Source organism: Galeopterus variegatus, unplaced genomic scaffold (genome assembly GCF_000696425.1).
Source record: "Galeopterus variegatus unplaced genomic scaffold, G_variegatus-3.0.2 Scaffold2888, whole genome shotgun sequence".
In the NCBI taxonomy this organism is placed as follows: domain Eukaryota; kingdom Metazoa; phylum Chordata; class Mammalia; order Dermoptera; family Cynocephalidae; genus Galeopterus; species Galeopterus variegatus.
Window position 1 is genome coordinate 34,148 of NW_007728999.1, and position 9,349 is coordinate 43,496.

The 9,349-nt window shown below is 42.4% G+C and overlaps 1 protein-coding gene across 5 annotated transcripts in view; it reads left to right on the plus strand.

The window, feature by feature from the left end:
- The first annotated feature begins 4,049 nt into the window (after positions 1 to 4,049).
- ZNF260 (zinc finger protein 260) overlaps positions 4,050 to 9,349 on the plus strand; it is a 20,908-nt gene continuing 15,608 nt past the window's right edge. For 3 of the 5 annotated variants that reach the window (XM_008583320.1, XM_008583324.1, XM_008583321.1), the window contains exons 1-2: positions 4,050 to 4,335; positions 6,453 to 6,683. The gene's annotated coding sequence lies outside the window, so the exon portion shown is untranslated. The remainder of the gene's footprint in view (positions 4,336 to 6,452; positions 6,684 to 9,349) is intronic. The other 2 variants (XM_008583322.1, XM_008583323.1) reach the window with 2 other exon arrangements.

A 9,349-nucleotide genomic window follows, 5' to 3' on the forward strand; every position in this document is an offset into this window, starting at 1 on the left:
TAAAATGTGGTCAATGCCCTGACAGATGGATTGTCACCATTGCAGTAAATGAAAAAGTAAGAAGGAATAGGAGATAGTATTTATATAGATTAAAAAACAAACAAACCAAACATGCACATAAAACATATAACTTTGCAAGAATATATTCAAGCATAAAGATAAAATTAATCATTCTGAATGAGTGTCCACAGTGGAAGAAGAATGGAAGCAGGATATGGGGTTAAAAACAGATCGATAGTCCTTGCATGGATTAGTGATTAATGAGTTTGTTAACTCAAGTTCAGGTTCAGATGGTGGTAAAAAAAAAAATTATAAACATTTATCTTCCCTGCATACTCTCTATGGAATCATGCATTTGATGCCGATGTTACTTCCTCTTTTCAGAATTTTTTTTAACTTCTAAGTTTTTTCCTGTTTAATTTGTTTAGCAAGCAACTTCCAAAAAAAAAGTTAACTAGTTATAGTAAAAATAGATATTCTTGTCTCTTTCCTGACTTAATGGAAATGCTCCTAGTATTTCCCCATTAAGAACTCAACTGGCTTTTAAGAATCAAACACTTGAAATTTATTTTCTTGTGCACTTTCTACTATACTATGTTCCTTACTCTCATTAAGTCAGAACAGGTAATAATCCACATTGAAAAGAGTGAATTTCAATGTGGGATCAGTATAGGGGAGCCATATAGTTAGAGACAGGAAAGTAAGAGCCTCTCAACATAGACTTTGGGACATAACAGACTGGGAAGAGCACAATCCATGTCTAAGAAAATTCAGGTGGAAAGGCTGTAGAGTCAACGGCACTAGGGAAATAGATTCCTGTTCTGATTTTTACTTCTGAGATACTCCAGCAAATACCCAGATGATTTTAATCCTACAGAGAGCACTAAGTCCGTATCTTCTGAAAATATTACCACTAGTCTGTTACCTATCACTGTAGCCTTTAAATTTTTTAAAAAATTTTTTCCCTTTAATTTTTACATCTAAGAGTCTGAACATGAAAGGATACCTCATGTGATAATCATTAGAAGGTCTCAAACTCAAGACTGGACAATAGTGACAAGTTATTTTATCTGCCTACTTTAGGACAGAAATGATAGGCATGTGCTATGCCAACAGTCTTCTTCTGGGGAAAGTGGCCCCAGCAAGTACAATCTGCCTATTTCTTTGGCTTTGCCTGTGCATAAACTCTAATCAACTGAATTACTCATCTCAGAAACCTGAATGTCATTTTTCATTCTCTCTTCTCTCCCCACATCCAATTCTTTATCAAGTTCTAACATTTTCCCCTCTAACTGTATCTAAAATCCATCTATATTTTTCTCCATTTCTACTTACCAACACATTTGTTTAGGCCACCACTATCTCTTCCTTGGATACCACGATTGCCTTATTCTTTTTTTCTCTAATCTCTCACTTTTTAAATCTCCCTATTTCCAATCTTACCTTCTGTTTTCATGTTTAAGGTATCCACAAGAATAAGCCTTACTAAAGTTGTAACTGAACTTTAGTTTAAAGAATATATATTAACAATTAGTAATCAAGTTTAAATGCCCAAGAAAAACTGGTTAACAATATTTTATACATTATATATAGAAATTTAATAAAGTAAGCATCAAAGAACAGTGAGTAACAGTGAATATCTTTCACCCCACATCAAAAGTCCTGTGCATGATGAATTCACAACCAGACTGAAGAACGCTAACTTATAGGCCTTGGCACACCACTGCCCTCCACTAGAAGTAGAATCATCACAGGTAATCTCAGAGAATAACACAAACCTAAGGTAAGTTTGTGCATTTCTTCTGTACAACCAAACAGAAACTAAATAACACTGCTATCACCTATTAAGTACTTATTATTCTTTCATCAATCAAATATTTCCCGAGAGCCAACTATACATTAGCCATTGTGGTAAATGCTGAAGACTGAACAACTAAACAAAAAGACAAGAAACCCCTTCTTTTACAAACCTGAGTCTAGTTATAATGAAGAAAATTAAGATACTACTACAAATTTCATGCATATAAGTGAATTTTTTTTTTTTTTTACCAAATTGCTTTCATACAACTGAAAATCCACTATTTTCATTTAACATAATATTGTAAACTCTCACACCCTTCCTTTCATAGTAAGCGCATGGTATAAGAAAGCTGCTCCACATGTAGCACATATCCACATTCCATACAGGAAAAGGAAGAGGGCCAAAAGAATACATGCCCATCGAGGCTGCTCCTCTCCCCGCATCCCCACACCGTCAAAGAGCTGTCTGAGAAGCCTAGTCTAACAGTTTATTGTTACATCTGTAGGAGAAACTAGAACCTGCAGAGTTTTGTTTTGTTTTCTGTTTGTTTTTCTTTATCTAAGCTGGGCACTGTGTTCCTTCTAACAAGAGAGCAATACAGGAGGAGGAAATGGATATTGGGTTAGCCACACGTGGTTAAGCAATTAACAGTATCTAATATTTAAAATATTCTCAAAGAACTTTCTACTATATGGAAGTTAAAATATCATTTAAGTGAAAACATGAGATATATATGTACATATGCATACACATAGATATATGGGTACTTCAAAAAAAGTTCATGGAAAGATTTGTATTATCTTCAAATTCTATTTCTCCACGAACTTTTTGAAGTATGTATGTGTATGTATATGCATCTATATGAATATATATGTATACCTACCTATCTATATGCAAAAGTGAAATAGCACACAAGATAAACTGAACCATTTCCCATATTAATAAAAGAAAATTAGGGAGTGCAAGGAAGATCTTTCCAAAGAGAAATAGTTGATTCTGGGTTACTTGATGAGTCTTTCTTAGGCATTTGCCAAGAAAGAAAAAAAATCATGTCCTAAAAAAATAAAGCATTTCAGGAACAAAAAGAAAACACCAAGGCACCTTAAGCATGGCTTTTAGATGTCACAACCATTATTTCCTTCTCCTCTGGGGACCTCTCTTGGAGGACAGAAATGGTAATGGAGACAACAGACCTCCCCTAGGGCCCAAATGAAGAGGTCAGAGTTTACTCTGCCTGCCCCTCCCCCGACATGGGAGGACTATCAGAGGAGTCTGGGGCTTCCATCTCAGTCTCAGAATCCATACAGAAGTGCCCCTTTACTATCAAGGAGCCGAGAGGTCTTGTGCTCCTACGAATATTGTCACAGACACACAGTCCCGGCTTCAAATGCACACACACACACAGTGCTGCACAATCACACGCCCACCACTGGACACAAAGTCACACCCTCAGTCACAAGTACCTTCCCTCCATCCCTGCACACAGTCACAATTCCCACGGGGACACAAAGTCACAGATGCACAGTCAGAAAGCTCCCTATACCTGCACACAAAAAGGAACACACGGTCAGTCACAATCCCACACCCACCACAGGAACACAGTCACACCCAGTGTTACAGCTAACACCCACCCGCGCACACAGCGCTACGCACAGTCCTACATCAACGATCATATCACAGGGACTCACAGCACACCCGCGTAATGCTTCTCACATCCGCACACACAGTATCCAACACAATCACAATCACAGACACACAACGATGGGACACTCAGTCACAATCACACACAATTTCACAACCGCCCCCTCCCTCAGCCCGTTCCGCCTAGACTTAATACTCAGTCTCACTCCCTGACTCCTGCTCTAGACTCTTCGCCGCCGGCCTCCCCCCGTCTGGCGTGAGACTGTAGTCGCCACGGCGAACGGGTCAGAGCCCAGCACAAAGCGTCTGTTCATTTCTCCTCAGAGCGGCCAGCCGCGCGCTGGGGAGGGGCCCAGGACGCGGCGCCCTCTGGGAAATGTAGTTCAAAGCCCCACCTGCGACGGACAAGATGGCGCCCGGCTTGCGGCTGGCGGAAGGGGTTTCTCCCTGCCCCCAACCCCGAACCCCGCCTGGGAGTTTCCGGGGGCTCCCGGAGTAGCATCGCACCGTGATTACCATACGAAGTCAGCCCAGAGCGTTTGAGCTGAGCTTCATTATACACCTTTGCACACCACTGCCCTCTCCCAGAGGTAAACACAGGTCGTGTTAGTTAACACTCTCCTAAGACTCGGCCACTTAAACCCCTGCCCCACCAGGGAGACAATCCCACCAGCTTTGGCAGAAGAAAGAAAGTTCGCGCGAAAGCCGACTCGAACCACTGAACCTTCTGGGAGATGTAGTCCATAGTACAAAAAGTGGAGGACGGGCCAAGACCAGTCGGTCTCGTCGGTTCTGAGCTCGGCCTGGCGGAGTCCAGACCCCGGGCCCGCTCGTCCGCCTTAGAGTGCGCAGGCGCAGACTCTCCGGCTCGCCATCGCTGTCTTTGTCTGCTGGTGAGTGTGGTTTTGGCTCAGAGGGGCCTGGGTTTCTGGGCCACGAACCGGGCCAGGGATCCTGTAGGGAAGGATCTGTGGTGCCTGCGATGAGGCTAGGGAGGCTGAAGGGGAGGAATTGCCCTCTTGTGACGTACACTGCCCAGAGCTCGTGTGGATGGGGGCAGGGGTACAGGAGGAAACGGGGGGGTTCTCGGGCGCGTGACCGAGGGTGTGAGGCGGTGTTCGGGACGGTAGAGTTACCGAGAAACTCGTTCCGGGTTTGTGAGGATGGACGGCTGGCTTTGTGAGGTAGTAACTTCTAAAATAATGGTAATAAGGATGCGATTTTCTGGAAAATAAAGGGAAAAGGCTAAGGAATTGAGCGGATAAGTAATTTTAAAAGTGATTTTAAATATAAAAGCAGACCATTGTGGAGTAGAAAACAAAATCAGAATTACTTTTTTTTTGAGAGGGAAAATTTCTGAAAAACTTTAGTTGGGTGCCTATACTCCCCGTAGGTACTGATTTTTCTTAATACTTTGGCGAAACTTTGGTGAAACTTTGGGGCTGAGGCCTTGATACTGAAAAATAGCTTTAATAGGTTGTTTCCACTAGTGCCGACAGCACGGAATTGGGACGCTAATTGTCCTGCCTTTGGGGCAGTCAGGTCAAGGAACCTATTGAAGACTTCGATTCCCTAGTTTGTCAGTGAGCACGGTAACCTGACTCCTAATTTGACCATGTGTCCCCCGACCAAATGGCCTTTGTAAATGTGGTAAAACAAAGTTTCTTCTATCTACAACGACACTTTCTTCAAGTGTTTTGTCACACTTATTCTTAACATATTTTTCAATAAAATGAAAAAGTAAAGTACCAGAGTACAAAAATTCATATACAGACATAATGGTTTTGATATATACAAAATATCAGTAAAAGTTATAAAGAAGACAGTACTTGTGTTTCCGCTCGTCCCTTAATTGTGGGTAGTCCTGTTTATAGCTTTGATATTTTTTTTTTCACCTTTAGGTACTCTATGAGCAACCACATTCCCCTGCTATGGTTTCTTCTGCCATGGGTGACTAACAAATGTCCGTTTCTATTGAAGGCTTGTCCAGAGCTCCTGGTGCATATATCCGACAGCCTAACAGACAGCTACACTTGGAGATGTCACAGGAACTTTAAATTTTTTGTGTCCAAAATGCCATACTGATAGCTGCTTCTTCCTTTGGTCTGCCTCCATCCATTCCCTCTTCTGTACTATCTGTTTTGGCAATTCATAGCATTGTCCAGACAGGTTCTAAAGCTCTTACCCCTGGTTAAGAGAAGAGCCTCTGAGTAAGTTTGACACTTTCATCTATCATACTGCATTACAAATTGAAAACCATGGTTTATTACACATAATAAAAGGTAAATATATCCATATATGTTTGCTGAATCAGTGAATCAGCATATAATTATAGGACACGTTTTATATTTAATTTCTCCTACAGTAATATAACCTAGGTAAAATATTAGACCTCTAAAATTTTTAAGAGCCCTGACCTATGAATACTATCAGAATAATTTTCTTTTTTTTTTTTTCCTTTTTGTCTTTTTTACTGACTGGTAACAGGATCGCAACCCTCGGTGTCGTGCCCGCACTGTGCTCAGCCAGTGAGCGGGAACCGGTCTCCACATGGGATCCGAACCCTCCGCGGGAGCGCCACCGCACTCCCAAGCGGCGCACTCTCCAGTGCGCCACCGGGCCGGCCCTATCAGAATAATTTTCTATGTACTTTGTCCATATCGCTCAAGGTTGGTGACTTCACATTTACGAGAAAAGTGGTGTTAAGGGGGAAAATGACATTCAAAAATCAGGAGAAGGCCACAAGTGACACTTGCTCAAAGGAACCCGTGTAAGTTGTGATTCTGGAAAACTCTGGCAACTCAGTCTCATAGTTTCTTTGTGTAACCTGAATCGTTTCTGAAATGAGTGGACCTTTTAAAGGTCCCAGTTTCCCATTTCTGAAATGTGTGGACTTTTTAAATAGCATAATGGATTTGGCCATAGATGCAAAGTACAAAATACTCTTTTTCCATCTGCTCACATGTATCTGTAAGCCAAAGAGTGATCATTACTTTGTTCTTTTTCACAGGCCAACTTCCTCATTCATCCCTCAGAGCTGCACCTTCCTTACCCTTTAAAACCTCTGAGGTAGGTTCTAAGGCCTCAGCCTGAGTTCTGGGATGCTGCTTTGACCCCCCACCCCCCAACTGTGATGGTCCAAGTCTTGTGTCACTTTTCTGTTTACAAGTTTAAAGTCACCAGTTCAAACAAGAAGAACAATCGATGACTGAGGATGAAATGTAAAGAAGGTTCTCTCCAGGTGAGTAAGTGAGACCCTGGCAGGTGTGAATGGGATAAAAACTCATTACGATTACTCAATGAGAGTTTGCAACCTCGGAAATATTTTTGAAGAGATTTTCTTATTAGCCTTTGTTTTATTGTTTATTACCCTCATTAACCTTGACAGTGGCTGGAAATTTTTTAGACACCTAAAGGACATTTCCAGGTATTCTTCCTGTATCTATACTTTCCTTTTCTCAGGTTCTAGAGGACTGGTTGCTCCTATAACCTCTATTCTGGATGTCAGCCTCTCTACTTCATTTGCATCCTCAATTTTATGATTTTTACAGCTTCACTTTAATGTTCATTCCGTCACTAACATTATCCATTTATCACTTCTTCCTATATGCCAAGACTCATTTTCTTAAGCATTCAATACTTCATAGATCTGTAATCTTTCAAAAATTATCATGTAGGTTCTTTTTGTTAAAACACAATGTTTTGTCTATGGCCATGCCACTCTGAATGTGCCCAATCTTGTCTGATCTCAGAAGCTAAGTAGGGTTGGGCTTGGTTAGTACTTGGATGGGAGACTGCCTGAGAATACCTGGTGCTGTAGGCTTAAAAATAATTAATTAAAAAAGTAAAGTATAATCTTTCAAAACTAGCATATAGATTCTTTTCTTTCAAATTTAACTTTGTATTATTTTTCCCAATGTTGTGGATTGAATGTCCCCCCAGACCTCATTAAAACTTCATCCACATTGTAACATTGTTAAGACAGTGGGAAATCCTATTATGGTAATTGAAAGGTGGGTCCTTGAAGAGGTGGTTAGATTGTGAGGATTATGCCTTTGTGAATGGGTTGATCCATTCATGGAGCAATGAGTGTGGTTCTGATGGCTTTAAAAGGAGTGAGTGAGCAGTTAGCTTGCTCTCTCTCACTCAAGCCATCTGCCATTTGACACCCTCCATTGCTGTGAAGAGTCACCGCCCATCAACAAAGCCCTCACCAGATATGTTCTCTGGACTTTGAACTTCCCAGCCTCCGAAACTGTAAGAAATAAATTTTATTTCTTTATAAATTACCCAGTTTCAGGTATTGTGTTATAAGTAACAGAAATGGACTAATACAGAACATTGGTAACAGGAGTGGGATTGGGTCACCAAGTCCTCAGGCAACTCTGTTCCTATGGCTTTCCTGGTCTCCAACTTGCTTTAGCTGTGCCAGGCTGGTATTGCATGCTGGTAGCTCTACAGTTCTGGGGTCTCCCTACTGGTTCTGCTCTCATGGGTCCACTAGACATGGCCCTGAGGGAGTTTCTCTGCTGCAGCTCCAAGCCCACATTTCTGCTTGACATTGGTTTAGTGAAGGCCCTATGCGATGACTGCCCCTGCAACAGATCTCTTCCTGTGTCCCTAGGCTTTTCCAGAAATCCTTTGAAGTAGGGGTGGCACAGCTCTGGTAGTCTGTGAGCCTACAGACTTAACACCAGCCCACATTTCTGCTTGACATTGGTTTAGTGAAGGCCCTATGCGATGACTGCCCCTGCAACAGATCTCTTCCTGTGTCCCTAGGCTTTTCCAAAAATCCTTTGAAGTAGGGGTGGCACAGCTCTGGTAGTCTGTGAGCCTACAGACTTAACACCACATAGATGCTGCTAAGGTTTCTAGTTTTATCTTCTGAAACTGCGGGTCCAGCCACACCTGGGGCCAATTTAGCCACAGCTGGAGCAGCTGAAGCAGCCGGAGCAGCCAGAGCAGCCAGGGTGAGGGGATCAGCGTCTCAAGATGGCCCTGGACAGTGCGCCCATGGACGGCATCTCGGGGTCTGTTCCCCAAAGCCATTCTGTTCCCCTGTGCCTCTGGGCCTGTAGTGGGAAGGGCAGCCCTGAAGATCTCAGAAATGCTTTCAAGGTCTTCTTTCCATTCTCTTTCCACATTCCATAAAGCTTTTGGGCATGAGCAGAATGCAGACAAGTTTCTTGCCAGTTCATAGCAGGAGTGATCTATCTCCTCAGTATGGCCTTTGTGTCCGTATTTCTATCAGCATTCTTGTCACCAGCATTTAACCAGTCTCTAAGACATTCCAAACTTTCTAGGTTTTTTGCCTAAGCTCTCACCAGCATCTAGAGTTTTTCTAGCCTTCTCCTCCAGATTATTCCAGCCTCTGCCTGACACCAACTTCCACATTTTAAAGTATTTGTTATAAGCAACACCCCACTTCTGTGGTACCAACTTTCTGTTTTAGTCCGTTTCTGTTATAAGCAACATTTACTACCCACCCAATAAGGCCCTCACTAGATGTGTTCCCTTGGCTTTGGACTTTCCAGCCTCTGGAACTGTAAGAAATAAAGTTTATTTCTTTATAAATTACTCAGTGTATTAGTCTGTTTCTGTTGCTTACAACAAAGTACCTAAAACTGGGTGATTTATAAAGAAAAATGACATACATTCCTTGCAGTTTCTGAGGCTGGGAAGTCCAAAGTCCATCTGGTGGTAGCAGCAGTGTCCCAGGGATTTCACATTGCAAGACAGTAGAAGCAGAGAGAGCAGAGAGACAGCTTCTCATTCACTCTCTTTTTTTTTTTTTGTCTTTTTGTCTTTTTCCGTGTCCGGCAACGGATCGCAACCCTCAGTGTTGCCCCCGTACCGGACCGGGGACCGGCAACGGGATCGCAACCCTCGGTGTTGCTCCCGCGCCTC